General features: G+C 41.5%; 1 protein-coding gene across 5 annotated transcripts in view; it reads right to left on the bottom strand.

Moving 5' to 3' along the window:
* The window catches only part of EGLN3 (egl-9 family hypoxia inducible factor 3), a 452,919-nt gene that overhangs the window by 313,664 nt on the left and 116,724 nt on the right, over positions 1–22,531 (bottom strand). For 2 of the 5 annotated variants that reach the window (XM_086363668.1, XM_086363667.1), the window contains one exon: positions 20,445–20,598. The exons of the other annotated variants lie outside the window; for them this stretch is intronic. The gene's annotated coding sequence lies outside the window, so the exon portion shown is untranslated. The remainder of the gene's footprint in view (positions 1–20,444; positions 20,599–22,531) is intronic. 5 annotated transcript variants of the gene reach the window in all.

Raw genomic sequence — 22,531 nt, 5'->3', positions numbered from 1 at the left:
AGAGAGCAGTTATCAACAAGGAAGGGAAAGAATCTGTTAAAGAAATACTCATTTGATTTCGCCAGCTCTTTCAGGTTTCATGCCAAAAAAAAAAAAAATGGAAGCTAGAACTACATACAAAAAAGCCAGGCTATAAAATCTGGCCTAGTCTTGAATAAATAACCAGGCTGGATTAATGGACAAATATGGAGGTCATATTCAATTTATGAAGGTCAAATAAAATAGGCCAATCTCAAAACCAAGCTACATTCCACTGAAGTTGATGATATCACAAACCAAAGGTAGTATTCATAATGAACTCAAATCTTCTGGGATAAGCCTCTTTCTCCATTCCCAGAAGCAAGAACATATTGACAGCAGCCTGTTTTGCAAAACATAAATTGTTACTGCTGCCCAGCCTGAAATATATAACTCTCTTCATTGTATTGAATAAAAATTACTATCTAAACCTGCATCTTCAGAGTGAAGATCAAACCTTCCCCAGCACTGTGGTCCCTCTGAAAGTGGTTTGGTAGCCAACAAAAGCAAACGTTTTTTTTATCTTATCCTAGACAATGTTATCCTGGCTACATCATCAGGAACACCAGGTTTTAAAGGAGACATCTAGTGTTAATGGCCATTATCTCAGGAAAAGGATCAACCAGAGTGAGGAAAGGGACACTCAAATTTTACTGAATATTGAGTATTGTTTGAATATTTTATAGTGAAAAAAATCAATATTGCTTCTGTAATTTTTTAAAATGCACTTTAAGGTGTTCTGAGATGAATATGCCAAGACTTATTTCAGATCAACACCTCTGAAACACTGCCAGCTCTTGGGTGAGTTAATGTTTGGTTAACAGCTGGACAAAGCTCAAGTGTAACTGCCTGCCACTGTGGCTTTGGTCCTCCTTCCTTTCCTTCCTCACATACTCATTCAGTCTATAAACACTTAACTGAGTGCTTAATACCTCCTGGTCTGGAAAAAAAAAAAATGATGTGAAGCTAAATTTACTCCATTTAAAGAAAAAATAAGAAAAAAAGAAATCAGAAATGGCATGTAGGACAGCCAGTTGTTCTCTATTATGATGAAAAATGAAATCTCAGACAGAGTCATCAGGGAGAATATTCAGGAAACAAAAAAAAATGTGCCTTCCCTGGTTTCTCACTCCCACTGACAACTTTTCCCTTTCAATAACTTGTTATGTGCCAGGAGCAAACAATATGAAATCCATTCCTAATGAGCAATAATTATAGCTTTAAGAAGCTGTACAATCAGTGTTCACTGATTTCATTATTAGATAGCACCATAAATTATGCTAATACTGATAACAGTTCTGGATGAGAGAGGTCCAGATCCAGGAGACTGCACTGGAATTATTTACATCCTCTATTTCTGAAACAATAGACCCAGCAATTTGAAAATCAGATGATCCAATTTATTCTGGCAGGACACACATGTAACAAGTTGCATCAACCATAAAATTAAATAGGTTTCTTTTTTTTCTTTTTTATATTTTAAGTTTTTCTCCTTGTTCTTCTCCTACCTTGCATATTACCAATCTCCTTTGATGAGAGATTTCTAATTATTGTAAATCTTGCTTCTAAAGTTGCTCAGTGATGGTGGTTGATGATGTCATATGACTAGGATGGCTTTAGCACACCCATGTCTTCATACAAGCTAAGCCTAAAAATACATTACCTGAAAAGTCACAACTGCTTACCTGGATGCAGAAAAAATTGCAGGACTTCAGTGAAAGGGAATTATTCCTTCTTTTAATCAAAATTCCAAAATTTTAAGGGCTGACTATGAAAGGACAAACTCCAGATGAAAATGGAGAACTGGCCCAGCTCTCCCAACTGCATCTCTCCTGTGTTAAACACTTCCTCTTGGAATTTTCTCACTTCTCTTAATAGCAACACAGGCTACCATTTTTGAGTACTAATTGTATGCCTGCTGCTGCTGCTGCTGCTGCTGCTGCTGCTGCTGCTGCTGCTAAGTTGCTTCAGTCGTGTCTGACTCTGTGCGACCCCTGAGATGGCAGCCCACTAGGCTCCCCCGTCCCTGGGATTCTCCAGGCAAGAACACTGGAGTGGGTTGCCATTTCCTTCTCCAATGCATGAAAGTGAAAAGTGAAAGTGAAGTGTCCGACTATAGGGACCCCATGGACTGCAGCCTACCAGGCTCCTCCGTCCATGGGATTTTCCAGGCAAGAGTGTTGGAGTGGGGTGCCATTGCCTTCTCCGAATTGTATGCCTAGCCCTTTCCAAAGAGCTTCATGCACACTACTCCAATTCACAAAAACCCTATGCAGTGATTCTATAGTTCCCATTCAGCAGGTGAAGAATAAAAAACTCAGAAGGCAACACACACCCATTGCCTAAGAATACACCGTAAGAATCTCGGAGAAGCCAGGATTCAAACCCAGGGGTATGTGAGATTGTGGCCTTTGACAGTGAATGTGAAGAATCCCACATAAATCGACTCCAAATGTGTGGTCCTTCCTGAAGCTTCAGGAAAGGGCAGCAAAGGGGGAAATTTTACCACATGATGCCCAGAAGACTTCCTTAAAGTTCTCATTAAGTGCTGCCAAAGATATGGAGCATCTAGAGCACTTGATACTCCTCAGGCAATGCCAACCATATAGTCACTTTGGAGAACTCTGCGGTAATACCAGCTAGAGCTAAACATTCACATATATCCTGTGATTGAGCAGTTGCATTCCTAGGTATATCCCAACAGAAAACGACAGGCACAATAATGGTTAGAGCAGCATTACTCAAACTAGTCCCCAAACTGGAAGCAATTCACATGCCCATAGACAACAGAATGGGCAAATGAACTGTGATACAGTCGTGCAATGGAATACTGCACAAGAATGAAAAAGAATAAATGCCTGATGCATGAAAAAACATGTAGAATTATACTCCCACAGACATAATGTTGAGTGGAAGAAGTTAAAAACAAAGAATTCACACTATATGATTTCAAATATTTGAATTTCAAAAACATGATAGAAGGCACAATAATGATTATTCAGGGGCTGCTGACTGAGAGGGGCTGTGAGGAAGTTCTCTGGAATGGAAATTCCTATATACTGATGCAGGTGGTGGTTACAAAGAATATCCATATGTAAAAATGCATTGACCTATTCATTTAACATCTGTGTACTTTATGTAAGTTATATCTCAATTGTTTAATAAATAAACATTCTCACTGGACCTTTCTGTCCCTCCAAAATTCCAGTCATTGTGGTAACTGGTCTCCAACATTTTCCTCTTACCATCCCTTCAAACTTTACCCCCACCCTTTACTCCTTCCTACTACCTTATAGATTTATTATTTTCTGTCCCACTGGCAGCTTCATGTCTTTTCCTATATGAATCAGTTTGGCTCTCTCCGGCACCTACATTTCTCCTCTCCGCACATTACCATAATCAACAGATCAAAAATTCCAGCAGTCAAACAGACCAAACGAACAATTCTCTTTAGAAGAACATACGTGTACCTTTACAGACATATCTCAATCGTTTGTATCTGTCTCCTTTGAGAGATAGTTAAGATCTCTGAGGGTAGGAGGTATAAATCCCCAGATACTCAGTAAATGCAGAGTTGTAGTAAGTGAACATTGTTATTCAACACAAGTCAAAAAACCTAGGCCACTCACAAAGTTCTCATCTTCCATTTGAGGGCCAGCAATCGATTAAAGTATAATAACAGAAAAGAACACTTGGAGTTGGGATCATAAAGCTATGTTTCAGAGGCATTTGCCTGAAAATTGTAGGAAACAAGATGGTTGACTTTCATGATCACATGTCATTTTTATTACTTTTAGTCTTTTTATCTCTTCCTATCTTACTGCCTTTTACTAAACAAACATAACCAGGCAATTCCACGATCAGGAAGGAACAGAATAACAGTAACTCCCTTGGAGTTTTTGGAGGAGAAGACAAAAGGCAAGAAATTTAAGCATGTTATTAAATCATCTATCCTCTGAAATGTAAGAAGGAGGTCACGAAATCCTGCTGATGTCATTTCTTGATTTTTAGTAATACTGATCCTGGAAGGGTGGCTGTTGTTGTTGATGTTTAGCCACTAAGTTGTCTGACTCTTTTGCTACCCCATCTGACAGTAGCCCACCAGATTCCTCTGTCCATGAAATTCTCCAGGCAAGAATACTGGAGTGGGTTGCCATTTCCTCCTCCAGGGGATCTTCCCAACCCAAGGATTGAACCTGCGTCTCCTGCATTGCAGGTAAATTCTTTACCACTGAGCCACCGGGGAAGTCCAGAAGGGTGATCAGTTTCATTTTATTACAGGGGTGAAAGAGTCATTCATCTACTTGCTTAGGGAGCTACTCAATGGTAGACATATCATAAGAATAAACTTATCTTCCCAACTAGCTGTACACCAGCTAACAATCACTGACAGAATCTCAAAATTCAAGCTCTGGAGTACAGGGGAAAAAACAAAGACAAAAGGATGAGTCCAACTTACTAAGGAAGAATAGTTAGCTTTCAAGTCCATTTGGAAAGGCTGTGCCATGCCAGGTTTAGACAAGAGAAAAATCTTTTATTCAAATCCTTCACTCAAATATAATTAAATGGACTAAAATCTGAGTCATGTAAAAGGCCTCAATTGTTAGGCTGTCAAAAGTCTGTTTGAAGTATAAGCCATTTTTCTGAGTATTGATATATTGCAGGTGTTTATGGAACATTGTATCACACAAAACATTTCCATGTTTAGAAAAAAAATGTGCGATTCCCTCCCAGTCCCCGAGGACAGCCACCTTGTATAAATACAGAAGTTAGCTGCTAAGAAGTACACCTTCAATTCTTAGAAAAGTATTCCTATGTTTATCTTCTGGTGGATCTGGGCTTGCTAGACATAAACCATTCTTCACCAGTAACAAGTAGAGGTTTATTTTTGTCATTCATAAAATAAACCAGGGCCCAGCCAAAGGAAACGACTCCTGGAGGCAGCTGCGTTGTAGAAGTGTTGTAGAAGTTACAAATGGCTCTGTGGCCCAGGCCATAAACAGTCTTCAAGAAGGCTGGTGCTGAGCTGTTGATATTAAAAATCACCTCATTAATTATGTTTGTAAACAATGCAGCTGTCTGTGCTTGCACGTCAGCTTCCTTGGCATCATAATATTTGTAACAATAATAACCATCATTTCAAGCCTAGCAATAAATAGTCAATCCAAGAACCTCAAGTGAAATCGCATCTGGGAACTGGCACCTGGTCATTCAAAATACTTCCTCACAAGGTAGGAAGACTAGTTTATTTTCCACTCAGAAGACACTTAGCAGCATCAACTACTCCACCAGAATTTTTCCCATCTCAGTTTTGAAAGGAACAGGTGAATGGCTATTGCAAGATGAGAAACAAAACAGAGACACCAAGAGTCAAAAGAAAAGGAAGAGTGGCCCAGAAAAGGACATCACGTGATAGAGCTCTCAGAAGGAGTGATGGGAACAACCTTTCCTCTGGTGAAGGATCAGTGAAATCAGGATTGTATGTCAGAGTACCAGTTAACCAGCCATGCCCCCTCAGCACCCATTCAGTTATAATTTTATTCTACAAAATATTTACTGAATACCTACTGTGTGTCAGGTATGTGCCATGTGCTGGAGAAAATTCACAAGCAGATATCCATTTTAGATGCCTGTTGGTGATACAATTGAAACATACCTAATCAACTCAGTAATTATATAATCCAAGTGGCCTAGTATTTATTTTCTTTAAAGGCACACTTTTGGAGAACATATTTCTAAACTTAGCCCAGCAGTTATAACCCCTTAAAACTGACCAAAAAATAAGAGGAAAAAACATTTTCTATGTCACATAGGTAAGCTGGAATCACTAGACCTCTTTCCACACCAGAGGACAACACCTTCATACCTCATTTATGCCTCCTCCGCATGTAAATTCTGATTCTGAACTTCACCAGAGAGAGATAAATGTGGTATCCAATTCCAAAGCATTACCCATTTTCCCTGTCTCTGTCCCTCTCTTTCCCCTCTCTACTCTGTGTATATATTAATTTTATAGATCTTTTTATTGTCTGAACTACACTGGTTGCGTGAGAAGCAGAACAATAGGCCAAGAAGTTCCATTTCACACATGCCATCCTTATAATTCAAATAGGACAATAAAGAGAGAGAGAGAGAGAGATCTATAAACTGGTGATAAATCAGTGTCCTAAACCAAATTAACCAGCGAAATAGATTATCATAAAAATAACGCCATGAAAAATATTCTTCACCTTCCTGGTTCAGCCATCTGTAATGGAGAGAGGAAGGCATGTGTGTGTCTGTGTGCATGTGTATATGAGACACACACATTTAGAGATGCACACATAAACCTTACACACACACACACACACACACACACACTTATGAAGAGATCCAGGGGCCATGCAATTTATATGTGCTGCTAGCCCCTCCAGGAACAGGAGAGGTCTAAGAAACTCCACGATTGCTCATTAGTATTTCCCAGTTTCTAAAGCTCAGTTTTTCTTCAACATGGTAAAAAAAAATACCACATGCTAGGTATTCTGCTAGACCTTGAGGAAACAAAATGAACTAAAAGAGACACAAGGCTTATCCTCATAAAATATCCAGGCAGGGCAGAATAGGTAGACAGTAATCAAATAAGGTCACACCTAATATTTTTAAAACTAAAAATCCTGATATGTGCCATTGAGAAAAGACACCGGTGCACTGAAAGCAGAGACCAGGGGAACCTACCCAAGATAAGGTCAAGAACAACAGATGATCGAGCTGCAGAACCAGTAGGGTCTAGTAAGATATAAATAGTCAACAAGCAAGCAACATCCTACATTAGTAGGAGGTGTGAAACACTCTTTCACAGGAGAAACCTGAGAAGGAAACATGACTGAGGCCTCAGGTAAAGAGAGAATGGGGTTGTTCCCATCAGAGGGAACCACATCTACAAAGACTCCGAGAACAGAGAAGAGACAGCACAACCCAGAACCGGAAGAAGGTCACAAAGGGCAGAGAGCAAGGGCAGGATGATGCTGGCAGAGACACGGAAGGTGGGCAGAAGCCCTTGGAGGGGAGGGGAGGGAGACAGAAGGTGGTCTTGGGTTTTCTTTTGCAGATGCTAATGTTGTTTCCATGTGGAGAAGAGTTTGAGAAAAACAAGACACTGGGAAGACAGGTATCAGTCTTCCCAAGGTTCACACGAGTCTAACTGGGAGATTGGATCTGAGTCTCACGCTAATTAGCTGTATGACCTTGGATAATTTGCCTCACCCCTTTAAGCATCAAATTCCCCACCTGTAAAATGGCAATAATAATGGTTTTAGTGGGGATTAAATGAGATCATGCCTGCAGAGCACCAGACCCACTGTAAGCCTTCAATAAATGTTAGCGACTGGTGGTGCTGGAGATGGAGAGAAATAGATTAGAGAGATATAAATAGCCCACTAGGCAGCAATCACTCTTCCTAACTCATCACTAGGAGGAGTGAGACACATCTTCTTTCCCAGGAGAAAGGTTGGAGAGGGATGAATGAGAGAAAAGTGATTGGTACCACTATGAAAAGTTTCCTAAATTTGAAATAATTTTTGTTTCTTCTGATAGCACTGCCAGTAGGTATCTGAGGCCACTGAGAAAATTAGTTACTAAAAAATGCTCAAATAATATCTTGAACAACCTTTGGGATAACAGCAAGAAAAAGATTACAGGAAGGGAAATAACTTGCCCAGGGTCCTGGGTTGTCATTGGAGTTGAACCTGGGTTGCACTCCAAGTTTATGCATTTTGCAGGAGGGGGCACGGCCTTCAGAGAAGTCCAAACCCAACCCTCCCCTTCCAGAAGCTTTCAGTCTACTCATAGCAAAAAAAAAAACAAAAACAGCAAGCTTCAAGAAACAAGGTACAAGTGAAAGGGCAGCTCTATTGTTTACATTGAAAATTATGAGACAATATGGATTGCTTTGGTGTTGCAGTAAGCAGTGTCAAACTGACAGTGTTATAAAATACTTCTTGCCTTTGGATCTAGTATCATCACTTGGAGGGCTCTATCAAAAAGCAGATAGTTGGGAATTCCCTGGCAGTCCAATGATTAGGACTTGGAACTTCCACTGCTGGGACCCAGGTTCAATCTCTGGTCAAGGAACTAAGATCCCACAAGTCACACAGTGTAGCCAAAAAAAAAAAAAAAGAATACAGTTAATATTATATATGATAGGACTTCCCTGGTGGGTCAGACGGTAAAGCGTCTGTCTACAATGCAGGAGACCCGGCTTCAATCCCTGGGTTGGGAAGATCCCCAGGAGAAGGAAATGGCAATCCACTCCAGCACGATTGCCTGGAAAATCCCATGGATAGAGGAGCCTGGTAGGCTACAGTCCATGGGGTCACAAAGAGTCAGACACGACTGAGCGACTTCACTTCACTAATATTATATATAAAATAGAAAACAATAATAAGGCCCTACTTTATAGCACAGCAAACTATATATTCAATATTCTGTAACAAGTCATAATGGAAAATAATATGAAAAAGAATATATATATACATATTTATGCATATATATATGACTGAATCCCTTTGCTGTACACCAATAATAATACAACATTGTAAATCAACTATACCTCAATAATAATAATAAAGAAAGCAGCATTATTTACCAATTACCAAAGGCAATTGTTATTTACTTTTAAAACAAATTGGTTGGTACGCTATTTACATATCCAAAACTTCTAATTCAGTAAGAAAAAAAGTTATCCTCTACATTAATCACAGACTCGAAAGACTTCCTTAATTAAGTCAAACAGAAGCTTTAGGCAGAAGCTTCTTGTGGGAAGCTTATGGTAATTGATCCTGAAATTAAGCACCTGTTCAAAATTCGGACACAGGATTTTTGGAGTACCCCCTGCAAAAATCTCATTCACAAAAAAACCAGAACTGGTTTCCCCAAGCTGATCCTTGAGGGCGTCCCCTTTAAACTTGCCAGCTTTCCCAGTAGAAGATAAAATCATGCAGGAGTATGGATTAGCTATCATGTCATTATAGCAGGCACAGCCGTCTGTTACAGGTAAATTGCTAAGCAATGTAATAACAATGCAGTTTATTTACTGTGCAGGGTGCTTATCTACAGAAATGTTCCCGACAAACAAAGAAAGGCACAGCTAAATGCCTTTTCCTTAGAATTACAGACTGAAGCTATGCCAGCACCCTCGGAGAATAAAAATGCTAAATAATCCCTGTAAAAAAAAAAGTCCCTAAAAACTGAAAGCCTTTCCTAACAGAGGAAGCAGAAAAAGGAAATTGGCAGATGGGATGTCCACAAGGTCTTTTCCAGGCTCATGTTACCATTGACCAAAACATGGCAAGGGGAAGACGAGAGGTGAGGAGGACCCAAAGGCCAGTCAGGCTGAGTGTGGACTCAGAGCAGACATTAAAATACGACAACGATGATAGTGATGATGACAAGGACAGTGAGGCCGACTAGCATCTGTCATGCCTCTCATCTTCCACTGCACTTTTCAACATTATCTTTTAATTATCAAAACAACCCTAGTCCTACTATTACTCCCATTTAACAGTTAGAGATTTACAGTAGAGAATGTGTCCACTAAGCTGTCACCTTGAGATTGGAAAACAGGCTGCCTCCCTAAACAGAGCTCTTAATCTTATACTAGACAGTTCTCAAGAATCCGAAGGACTCACCTGAGGTCGGACCTGCCATATAGGATTCCTGCCCTCCCCTGGCATCAGCGCCCACCTTATACACACACCCTTCATCCAGTGAAGCCTCAGTGGCCTCACACTCTGTGCTGCACAATGACGGCCCTACTGCATGAAAGTAATATGAAGGGCACCGTTTCACTGAAAACCTCGTAGATATCCTTGAAACACACAGCTTTCCATAAACAGACAAGCGAACTAATTAATGAAGGAATGAAGAACCCAATTAAAGAGTCTAGGATGAACCTAGAGGACATGACTGGAATGTGATTTCTCTACAAGAAAGCTATAACAATCAATAGTATAAACATATCTGAAGGTAGAATGTATCCACAGAAGGAAGGCCGTTTGCCCTGAGTTCAGAAAAATGGAACAGTATTGAATTTGGTAGTGTTTATTCAATTGTGCCACAGGGAGAGAGGGGATGTATCCCTGTAGTCAACATAGAAAGATGCACCAGGATTGTTTCATTTACTTCAGTAGACTTTGTGTACCTACTATGTGTCATAGTGTGCAACAGGCACTATGGTTTAGTGTGCGCGTGCACTCTCTCTCTCTCTCACACACACACACAGTTCCTAACACGGAGGAACCAGAAATAATAACAAAGAGCCCAACATGTAAACATCCCTTGACTGCAAAGCACTACAGTAGTGGTATGTGAATGAAGCACAGAGGAGATGCACTTCCTCTGTCTCAGGTCTAGGAAAGCTTCCTGAAATGTTTTCAGAGCTGTGTTTCAGTGAATAAGCAGGCATCATCCAGGGTATAAAAAACACCAAAAAATCTCCAGGCGGAAGAACTAGAAGTTATCTATATCACAGTTGGTTGGGGATAAAAGTATTAGTCTGGAAACTGAGTGTGATTATATGTTCAGTAACCTGAGATTTATCCCAAGGGAAATAGAAAACTACCAAAGGACCTTAGCTGGAGAGGAACAAGGTCAGCTTTCATTTAGAAAGATCATTCTCATAGGAATATAAACAATGGAGGTAAATGAAGAAAAGCCAACAAGGCACAGAAACCAGTTAAAAAGACACCATCAAAGTCCCAAGTGAGGATATGTCCTGGGTCAATGGTAGCTAGAATGAAGGGGAAAGAGAAAACTGAATATATATAGCAAATGATGTTATCTCTTGGATAGTTTGAAAGGATGGAGGAGAGGTAAAGAATCTAGGGTAACTCCAAGTTTCTGGCTTGGATGACCAAATTAATGGTAATACCTTGAACTGATAGGAAATACTGAAATACACGAGGGATGGGAAATTTGCATTTGGAAGATGAAGGAAATTAGTTTCACTTTGAACATGTGGAGTCCGCAGTGCCCACTGGACATCCAAAGGGAACTGTCCAGTGGGCTACTGGACATATAGTTCTGAAAATCAGAAGAGTCAACAGGACTGAAGATAAATATTTGAACATCATAAGCAAACAGGTGATACTTTAAAACTATGAGAGTAAAAAAGGATTAACCAAGAATGGATAGAAAAATGGATGTACAGCTGGATGGAAAAACAAGCAAATTAAAATATTAACTAGCTTTAATTTTAGAAAAATAAAAAGTAGTTATAAAGCTTTGAAACTTAGTTTTACTTGACTTTTAGATTTTAAAAAGATTTAAAAGTGAAGAAAACTTTAGATGCTTCTTTGGTATAAATAGTAATGTTTCTTAAAAACAGCCCACTAGGTTAAGAAAAAAAGATTATAAAAAAGCATAAAGTGGCTAAAGTCATTTTGAAAAATCAACTTCCTGCTAAGAAAGATGAAGAAATTCACACTTCTACACTTCCTCTCCCATTTCCTGGCAAGGATCACCCTGCTCTTTTACTACGACTGCTCCACTCCTGAGTCCTTTCTTTTGATTTACCCTTCATGTGGTGAACCTTGATTTAGTTTTTTTCCAAGAACTTTTCATGCATTGTATATTTCTTGAGTTTGTTGATGTGTAATGATCTTTACCTGTAGTTTTCTTTCTTTTTTGGCTGCTCTGCATCTTCATTGCTGCACGAGGGCTTTCTCTAGTTGCCACAAGCAGGGGCTAGTCTCCAGTTGCAGTGCGTGGGCTTCTCACTGCGGTGATTTCTCTTGTTGCGGAGCACATGGGCTTCGGTGGTCCCAGCTAGTGGGCTCCACAGCACAGGCTCGGTAGTTGTGGCTCATGCAGGTAGTTGCCCTGCAGCATGTGCGATCTTCCCAGATCAGGGATTGAACATGCATCCCTGGCATTGGCAGGAAGATTTTAACCACTGGACCATCAGGGAAATCCCTACCTATAGTCTTTACATGTAATCAACACCTCGGCTGGATGTAATATTCTTAAGTCACTGCTTTCCCAAAACTAGCCATATTTTTCCTCTTAACAAATGACTTGCAAAACCCATGGTAGGGAAGGGAAGACTTAAAGAGTATCTCTCAACATGGTTGGTTCCTCCATTTTTTAAGGCAGCAATATTAAAGGCAATGTTAAAAGCTACAAGCCCTTCTCTGCCTCACTAAATCCCCTCTTTCAGGACTGTGCTCAAGTGTTGTCCACTGCTCTAAGTATTTCCCCTCTCTCCTTCCTAGGCAGAATTATTAAACTTTTGCAGTTGTTACATTTATAGTTGTATGCCTGCATGCTTTCCCTCTAAACTGTAAACAGCTTGAAAGAAGAAATACATTATCCTCTTTGTCACCCCAGAATTTATCACACTGCTAAAAGGCGGGGAGAGCGCAAATGTTGATTAGACAGTCTATTCTAACTTTTCCCCACACCTATCCGAGGGACTCTTTAGAGCAGTTGTGTTCAAATTTAAGCAGGCACAATTACAGAGAAGACTAGTTAAAACACAGGTTACTGGGCCCTTTCCAAGTTTCTGACTCAGGGAGTCTGGGGTGGGGCTCAAGAATTTGCATGTGTAACAAGTTCTCAGATGATTCGGGTGCTGTGTTGGTCCAAGAACTACACTTAACACGGATTGAGAGCACCATTGGAAACAGAAATACATTGAGCAAATCCTCACAACAAGGGATAAAAAAGGTTCAGATGATAAGCTTATGCATACTTCTCAAACCATCAAACTCTGGTGGGCTGAATTATGCCTTGGGGCTTCCCAGGTGGCAGCCAGTGGTAAAGAATACACCTGCCAATGCAGGAGATGCAAAAGAGACGTGGGTTTGATCCCTGAGTTGGGAAGATCCCTGGAGAAGGAAATGCCAGCCCACTCCAATATCCTTGCCTGGGAAATCCCATGGACAGAGGAGCCTGGCGGGCTACAGTCCATAGAACCACAGAGAGTCAGTCATGACTGAGCAACCCAGCACACCATGGGTAAAGCATAATGTATGCCTTACATCACAGGTGTTGGAGCACGTGGTCCATGAAAGTGACAGTCACTCAGTCCTGTCCGATTCTTTGCGACCCCATGGATTATACAGTCCATGGAATTCTCTAGGCCAGAATACTGGAGTGGGTAGCCTTTCCCTTCCCGAGGGGATCTTCCCAACCAAGGGATCAAACCCAGGTCTCCCGCATTGCAGGTAGATTCTTTACCAACTGAGCTGTCAGGGAAGCCCATAGCTTGGTCCATTAGAAAACACATTGTATGATGTTTCATTTTATTTTTCTTTCTTGATTCATTTTATCACTCATAAATAAGTACCCTAATCAGTGTTACTTACCAAGACTCTCCAACTATCATGCTATAATTTAAATTACATTAACAATTCAATTCAGTGGTCAGGTAGGAATATAAATCCAGAGGACACCACGTACTTCAGACCAAATTCTCTCTCAGAATAAAACAATGATGATAATTTTAAAATACACTCTACTCTTACCCTGTTTTCTTGGGTTTTGCCATTTTTTCCACCTTCATATCTTCCAGGCACACAAGATAGTTGTGATTCATACTTGTGCCAAGACTTTGCAAACCCTCACTAGGTACATATTCCTTTCTATATCATCCATGACATTTAGCCAGTTAGTCCCTAGAGAAGATGGTCTGTGGTCCCAAGGCTTCTACAGCAAGCTCTAAGTGGTGATTTCTTTTTTTTTTTTTAACTTTTATTGGAGTATAGTAGTTTCACAATGTTGCATTAGTTTCTACTCTACAGCAAAGTGAATCAGACATACATATACATATATCCACTCTTTTTTTAGATTCCCCTCCCATTTAGGTCACCACAGAGCACCTCTAAGTGGTGATTTCTGTACTCCTTTCCTTACCATGTTTTCCTTTTCTGAACACTAAATCTTTCCTGGTTTTCATGCTAACCAGCCCGGCAGTGCACTAACGTTGCGTTGCAGTGCCACCTAGGGTCTCCTGCCAGTAGAGACCCAGGGCTAACCAACCCTGGGTACTCACCACCAGCCCACTATAGTAAAGGAATTCTGGATTCAGATGAACCCTGCCTCTACAAGAAATTGTTCAGTATAGAGTCAAGGAGATCTCCCATCCCACAATCGATTGCTAAACCATCATTTGAAATGTTATCTTCAGCTTAAATCGTCACTTCACATTAGGATTTTAACACTGAAGGTTTGTATATAAAACATCTTGCTGGCAAGAGATGTTCAATGGTGAGGGTGTGGCAAGGAGAAAACTGCAGCTCCTGGGCCTTTGGGTTCTCCTTCTCATGGCTGTGGCTGTGGCTGAGCTTCTTTGAACGCTGCAGGATGAAAATCAGCTAGGCCTGGCCAGGGAGCTACATTGAAATGGAGCCACACATTAAGCAAGCAGCAGCCGCATTAGAGGCCGAGGGTCCATTAGCTCTCATTTAATGTTTCTTCTCAAGCAGATAAGTACAGGCATCAAACACCCCAGGCCTTTTATGACACGTAAATCACAAGTCAGTGCCTTCCATGGAGACTCCTGTTTGCTAAGTGAGTAGTTAGACCAGCAGCAAGGAAGCAACGCACTTAGAGACCCAGAGGAATGAGTTGACTGCACAGGGCAAGGCCAGGAATTTCTCCCTGCAATTTAATGATTAAAACCTTTCTCCTGCTTGAGAACTGCCACATCATTCAGGACCTTCCACAAGCAGCAGCTCACACTAAGAGCCTCCCTTGGTCCCTGTTCTACCATTAACTCCAAGTGTTGGTTTCCACAAGCCCTACTGAGTGGAAACCAGGCTATGAGACCCCATCTCTTGACACCCCACTAATTGGATGAAGGTGGACGTTTTTCCATACCTAATCCACAGAATCTGTTTTCATAATGTACGCCATGAGGCACACAGACAAGAGTGAGGGTGAGGGGTCTGTGTTAATGGTGGGCCTCTAAGTGAAGGTCCATGAACTTGGGCTGCCAAGGTCCTTGGACCTGCCCTGACTTCTGCCTTTCCTGGGCCTGCCACTGCAGCTTTTCGGTGGATTCCATGAGTTCTGTACCTAAAACCAACTTGAGTGGATTCAGTTCCTTATTACTAAAACTGCTTCTGAGAAACCCTGAAACTGAGGGAGAACACTGATCGAGCTCAGGCTGGGGCTTCTGCTCCCTCCTCCAGAGCCACACTCAGCCTGGCCGTGTGCCTGTCATCCAGGCCCAGGCAGGAGATGGGTACACCTGCAGGAGGAGGCAGGGGAAAGGGGGGCTGTGGGGGCCAGAGTGTGGTCTGCAGACTGCTGTCAGCCCTCCTACCTGTTACTGGTCTACAACAAGAAAAGAACAGCAACTGAGAAAAACTGAAGAACTTTTGCAGCAATTTTCCAGAGCAATTTGATGTCTATCAAATCTAATTGGCTTCCTTGGTGGCTCAGAGGTTAAAGCGTCTGCCTGCAATGTGGGAGACCTGGTTCGAATCCTTGGGTCGGGAAGATTCCCTGGAGAAGGAAATAGCAACCCACTCCAGTATTCTTGCCTAGAGGAGCCTGGTGGACTATAGTCCATGGGGTCCCAAAGAGTTGGACACGACTGAGCGACTTCACTTTCTTTTTAAAATTTAACTGGAGGCTAATTACTTTAAAATATTCTAGTGGTTTTTGCCATACATTGACATGAATCAGCCATGGGTGTACATGTGTTCCCCATCCTGAACCCCCCTCCCACCTCCCTCCCCATCCCATCCCTCAGGGTCATCCCAGTGCTCCGGGCCTGAGCACCCTGTCTCATGCATCAAACCTGGACTGGCGATCTATTTCACATATGGTAATATACATGTTTCAATTCTATTCTCTCAAATTATCCCACCCTCGCCTTCTCCCACAGAGTCCAAAAGTCTGTTCTTTACATCTGTGTCTCTTTTGCTGTCTTGCATGTAGGGTCATTGTTACCATCTTTCTAAATTCCATATATATGTGCTAATATACTGTAATGGTGTATTTTTTTCCGACTTACTTCACTCTGTATAATAGGCTCCAGTTTCATCCACCTTATTAGAACTAAATCAAATCTAATTTATAAATAAAGAAAAAAGCTTGTATTATTATCTTTGCTTTTCCTTTTTACCTAGTATTCTATTTTTATTGTATTTTACCAAAAAACATCAATTCATAAATGATAGGAAATAAAAATAAACAATCTTTCACTGCTAAGAGTCTGAAGAGCACTACTTAAAATCCCTTTCCATGCTCTGGTCCAGGCCTCCTGCCCATTCAGCTGGCAGCATCTTGCCTAGAAAAGACAGGCTTACAACTGTGCCTTTCTCCAGGAAAAAGTGGCAACTTGCAGGCAGAGGCAAAGCCCGTTGTTCACATCTGTTTGTGAGGAGGGCCCGCCCCTGGATCAGAGGGTCAGAGGCAGGGCCCTAAACATGCTAAGCACCTAAGACCCAATGCACTCAGATGGAGTTTAGACAAAGACTTCCAAGGGGCCCACACGGCAGGCTGCCCAGCACCTCCTGAGCTCCCAGGGCTCTCACTGCTGTTCCGCAGGCCCCCGGGGGCAGCAGGCAGGGCTGAGGGCTGCAGGCAAGGGGACAGCGGCCCTGAGGACTGCTTCTCTGAGCAAAACTCCTCACAGCTCTTCTTCTCCCTTTCTTTCTCCACCTTACAAAAAAATTGTTATGATGCAGGGAAAAGGCATTGATTTCATTTGAAACTTTTCCCAAACAGGATATGGACGCTCAAACAGATCCTCAGCCCTTGGCAACTGTTGTGCGCAGGTGTTTCTTGCAAGTGTCGGGTAGCACGTAGGGCGCTGTGATCCAGGGAGCACAGGGGGGTGGCCTGTGGCCCAAGTCCCAAGGGGCTGATGGCACGGAGCCCTGAGCATCCCTGCGTTCCAAGAATTTGACTCCTTCCCACAGGCTTCTCCCTGCCCCCTTGCTCACCTCACTTCCAGCCCTGTCTTTAGTACAATAGGAATTGAGTTTTCACTCTTGTTATTTCTGTAATTTATGTGATGAAGACAAACCACAATCCCAAAGAGAGAAGTTTCACATGCAGTGAACAAAATGGAAGCCAGGAAGCACAAGTAGGACCGCTTGATAACAACGGGCAAAAGCAGGATAGACTTTACCTACACAGGCAAAAACGAATACTTGAGCACTGACAGAGTCGAAGGAAAAGTTCATCAATAAAAATCAGTACACACACACCTTATTTGTTTTACTGAAGTATAGCTTATATGATACAGGATGAGATAGTTGCATTGGGAAAGGAGTATGTCAAGGCTGTATATTGTCACCCTGCTTATTTAACTTATATGCAGAGTACATCATGCAAAATGCCAGGCTGGATGAAGCACAAGCTGGAATCAAGATTGCCAGGAGAAATATCAATAACCGCAGAAAGCAAAGAAGAACTAAAGAGCCTTTTGATGAAGGTGCAAGAGGAGAGCAAAAAAGTTGGCTTAAAACTCAACTTTCAAAAAATTGATCTTGGCATCCAGTCCCATCACTTCATAGCAAATAAATGGGGAAACAATGGAAACAGTGACAGGCTTTATTTTGGGGGGCTCCAAAATCACTGCAGATGGTGACTGCAGACATGAAATTAAAAGACACTTGCTCCTTAGAAGAAAAGCTATGATAAACCTAGACAGCATATTAAAAACGAGAGACATCACTTTATCAACAAAGGTCTGTCTAGTCAAAGCTATGGCTTTTCCAGTAGTCATGTATGAATGTGAGAGTTGGACTATAAAGAAAGCTGAGTGCCAGAGAATTGATGCTTTTGAACTGTGGTGTTGGAGAAGACTCTGGAGAGTCTTGGACTGCAAGGAGATCAAACCAGTCAATCCTAAAGAAAATCAGTCCTGAATATTCATCGGAAGGACTGATGCTGAAATGGAAGCTCCAATACTTTGGCCCCTATGTGAAGAACTGATACACTAGAAAAGACCCTGATGCTCAGAAAGATTGAAGGCAGGAGAAGTGGGTGAGAGAGGATGAGATGGTTGGATGGCATCACCGATTCAATGTATATGAGTTTGAGCAGGCTCCGGGAGTTGGTGATGGACAGGGAGGCCTGGTGTGCTACAGTCCATGGGGTCACAAAGAGTTGGACACAACTGAGGGACTGAACTGGACTGAGATGGTTGGATAGCACCACCAACTCAATGGACATGAATTTGAGCCAACTCCGGGAGACAGTGAAGGACAGAGAAGACTGGTGTACTACAGTCCATCGGGTTGCAAAGAGTCGGACACAACTTATCAACTGAACAACAGATAGTTGATTTACAATATTGTGTTAGTTTCTGTTGCATAGCAAAGCACTTCAGTTATACAAATATATACATATTCATTTTCATATTCTTTTCCATTATGGCTTATTACTAAATGTAGTTCTCTGCACATACACATCTTTTTAATCAAAGTTTCTAAAAGTAAAATGGATCTCAAATTAGGAAGGGAACTTTGAACTCAATAGTGGTCATTCAATATAAAAACAAGAAAGCAAATTATTACCTAAACTAATATAAGCCAAACCAATAAAAATCAACATCTTGGCAATGCTAACTGTTAGAAGGTAGTATTAAGTTAATTATGTTCAGACATTATTGCAGGATGGTGCCTAACACGCAGTAAAATTCTAGAGAAAAGTCTGAAATCTGAGACTACAACATGTTAATTCTCTCATTGACTTAATCCATGATTCCCAGAATGTAAGAAAAAGATGTTTTTCCCCATCTATAAAATAGAAGAGTAGAGGATTTGTTTTCATATTATTAAGTTAGCAAGTAAGGAAACAGCACTTTACTATTGTCTGGAATATTAATACAAGAGCTATATTTAACTTAAGAATATGCAGTATTAATAACAGTAGCACATGTTTGAATACAGTCAATATGTTAATAAATTTCAGTAATTGCTACATTTATTAAAAGTAATAAAAATTTAAAAAAAATAAAAGTAAAATGGAATCAGAGTATGGAAGCACGAAGGAATATCTCCAACAAGTAGGACTTTATAAGTAGCCCTGAATCAACAGTTAAACATAGAGTTACCATATGATCCAGCAATTCCACTGCTAGGTAGACTACATATCCAAGAGAAATGAAAATATGGATATCTACATGAAAATGTATACATGGATGCTTATAGTAGTATTATTCATAATAGCCAAGAAGTAGAAACAACCCAAATGTTCACTGGTAAATGAATTAATAAAGTGTGGTATCTCTATACACTGGTGTATTATTTGGCCATTAAAAGGACTGAAGGTCTTACATGCTACATTGTGGATGAAACTTGAAAATATTATGCAAAACATTAAGTGAAAGAATACAGTCACAAAGGATCACATATTGTATTGATTCCATATATACAAAGTGTCCGGAATAGGTAAATCTACAGAGACAGAAAGTAGGTAAGTTGTTGCTGATAGAGGGGAAGGGTGAGGGATGGTGGGATTCGGGGGTGGTAGCTCAGGGGAACACGATTTCTTTTGAGGCTACCAAAAATATTCTAAAATTGTAATGATGATTGTTCAACTCTGAATACAATAAAAGCTACTGAGTCATATACTTTAAATGGGTGAATTGATGGAACATGTCCATGTAAAGAAAGTTATGAAGGAAAAAAAAAAACAAAACAGGTCCTTTTCCAAGCAGAGATAAGAAAGGTGTGGTATATCTGGTGAATTTCATCAACCCCTTCTGGCAAGGAAAGGGTTTGGAAGGACCCTACATCTTGAAGTAACCAAAGGAATTTCTTCACTTTCCTTTGGATCCTCACTGTCACCCCCAAGGCTCCTGCTCCAAGGATTCCCCCTGGGTGTTCTGGAAAGGAGCCCTTTTTTCCCCCTGTTTTCATAATAGAAAGGTCTGGTAAGTGCTTACAGGGTAACCCTCCCAGAGGTATTTATAATTTGGGATTACAGTCATAACTTAGAACCTTTGATGCTTAGAAACAATCTCTTCTACTGATTTCTGTGTGTTCCATGGAGCCCTTCAAGGCTATCCAGTTGGAACCAAGAGTAAGGAAGGAGTCTCCAGGGGATGCTGGGTATGCCAAAGCTTTTCGAGAAATTCTGACTTCACATAGTTAAACACAATGTTTGGTAATTTAAAAGATAAACCCTTAGCCATCAAAAAGAAAATATCCAGAAAAACTCAACTCTGAAGTTTTTGGACAAATGACATTTGACTGAGCTCTCCCCAAACTTTACAACACCGCATGACCCACATTCCCCTTCAGTGAGTTTCAGAGAGTGCTTCCAGGCTCTCAGCGGCTTCCCCCCACCTCTGGACATTTTCCCTAGACCCTTCTCAAGGTCCTGCCAGATCTGATGTCCCCTACGATCCTGCCTAAGGCACAACCAGCTGACCCAGGGCAACAAACAGCCCGTGCCAAACAAATCCCCAGCACACAAGTCACCTGGAAAGTCTCCAGAGTCAGGCTCTAGATAAGCCTCTCTCTCTAGCACAGGGTCACATGATCCGTGACAATACATTTATATAAACAGGCCAGGAAAGAGATCAGAAGAGAAATGCAGCTGAGTTTGTCCATCACACCAGCCATATTTTCTTGTCTGCAAAAAAAAAAAAAAGGCACAGTTGAATCCCCAGACATCCAACCAAAAAGCTGAAACTGTTACATGATGCTAGCTGCTCTAAACTACACACAACACTACCTAGAAAAACATCTATCAGTCTTCTTGAAATTTACTAAGCCCCAGAATGATGAAGTTGACCAAGGTAGCAACAAAAGTTCCAGAGGGTCAGTACCTGGGAGGTCTGTGATGTCTATTTACATTTTTTTCACTTGAATTCTCTCTCACCCAGAGCCCAGTTACTATAAAGCCCATTCTCTGAGCCTACCTTACTAAAAGAACTGGTAACTCAGTGCCTTGCGTACAAACAACAGGCATTTGGTAAATGCCTTGAGAAACTGATGAGTTAGTTCATGAGTTCATGAGTGAATTAATGACTTCAGAAGTCAAATTGCTTTAAAATCTAAAGTATTACAGTTTAGTCATTCCAATTTTTATCATTTCTCCATCACCTTATTTAGCACCTTCTTAAAGTGAACATGGACCCAGTAATATAGAGCTTGGAAGGGATCTAGACACTGCCCACTCTGAATAATTTCAAACTTTTGCCTAAACAACATTCCAGAGGCCACCTAAAGAAACAAGTAGGAGGCCAAGAAGAAAGACATCTGAGATCTCTATTCCCACTGTTCATTCACATACAAAGATAAGGCTACCTCCTATAATAAATAAACCTCAACATTTCAATGGCTTGTTAACAAAGAACTTGACTTTTCACTCAAATAACAGTTTGATTAGAGGATTTCTGGCCTGCAGGTGGCTCTCTCCCACAGGAACCCAGTCTCCTTCCATCTTAGGGTTCCATTATCCCCTAGGGCCATATCCAAGAGATGGGGAAGGGAGGAGAGAGAAGCATCCCTCCTTCTTTATCACCTTGGCCTGTGTACTGCTGCTAAGTCACTTCAGTCGTGTCCGACTCTGTGCGACCCCATAGACGGCAGCCCACCAGGCTCCCCCGTCCCTGGGTTTCTCCAGGCAAGAACAGTGGAGTGGGTTGCCATTTCCTTCTCCAATGCATGAAAGTGAAAAGTCAAAGTGAAGTCGCTCAGTCATGTCCGACTCTTAGCGACCCCATGGACTGCAGCCTACCAGGCTCCTCCATCCATGGGATTTTCCAGGCAAGAGTACTGGAGTGGGGTGCCATTGTCTCGGCCTGTGTACTAGTCAGGGGATTTTCAGGAGAACAAAGTTCAGGCCAGGTAATCAGAAAAATAGGGCCCAGGCCAGGCAATCCAATAGAGACCATTAAAATGGGAAACTACAAGAACTTAAAAGCCAGACAGGGGACATAAGAAAATTCAGATGTTAGCATCAGCAGGAAGTCACTTCTGCTCCTAAGACAAAAGGATCCAGTTCACTCACCACTTACCTATCTGAGCTGCAGAGAAGGCTGCTGGGCAACTGAGACATGAAAGAGGGACTGTTAAGAGCTGAGATGACAGTGATGTCACCTGAAGCAAAGAGATCAGGATTGAAATATCCTGTGTTCTCCCTGGCTCCCTCCCTCCAGTCTCCTGCCAGTGCCCAGGCTGGCTGAATCTAGTCAGAGCCAGGGCAGGAAGTCTGGGGAATTGCAGTTTGCAGGAACCAGTCCTCTGCAGAATGAGCAGATCAGGGAAAGGATGAGAAAGTAGATCTGAGGGCAAACAGGCAAGTGACAAACAAACATGCTCCATAAGTAACACAAACCACTGTCACTCCCATTTCATTCATAAGGAGTAGTAACAGGACCATATCAAGAAGCAAGGGCTGCTGGGAAATGTAGTCCTGGGCTGGACATCCCTTACCAGTAACATAACATAGTGGGCAGTTGGCCATCTCTACCGGTTAGGTTTGAATAAATTTTCAACCTACTCAGTGGCTCCATTTTCACATGAGGTTCATGAGGGACAAAACCACAGGGAAAAGACCC

Source organism: Bos grunniens, chromosome 21 (genome assembly GCF_055505025.1).
Source record: "Bos grunniens cultivar Pamir isolate PY7600 chromosome 21, Bosgru_T2T1.0, whole genome shotgun sequence".
NCBI classification, from domain to species: domain Eukaryota; kingdom Metazoa; phylum Chordata; class Mammalia; order Artiodactyla; family Bovidae; genus Bos; species Bos grunniens.
This window is presented reverse-complemented; position numbering and strand designations above follow the sequence as displayed.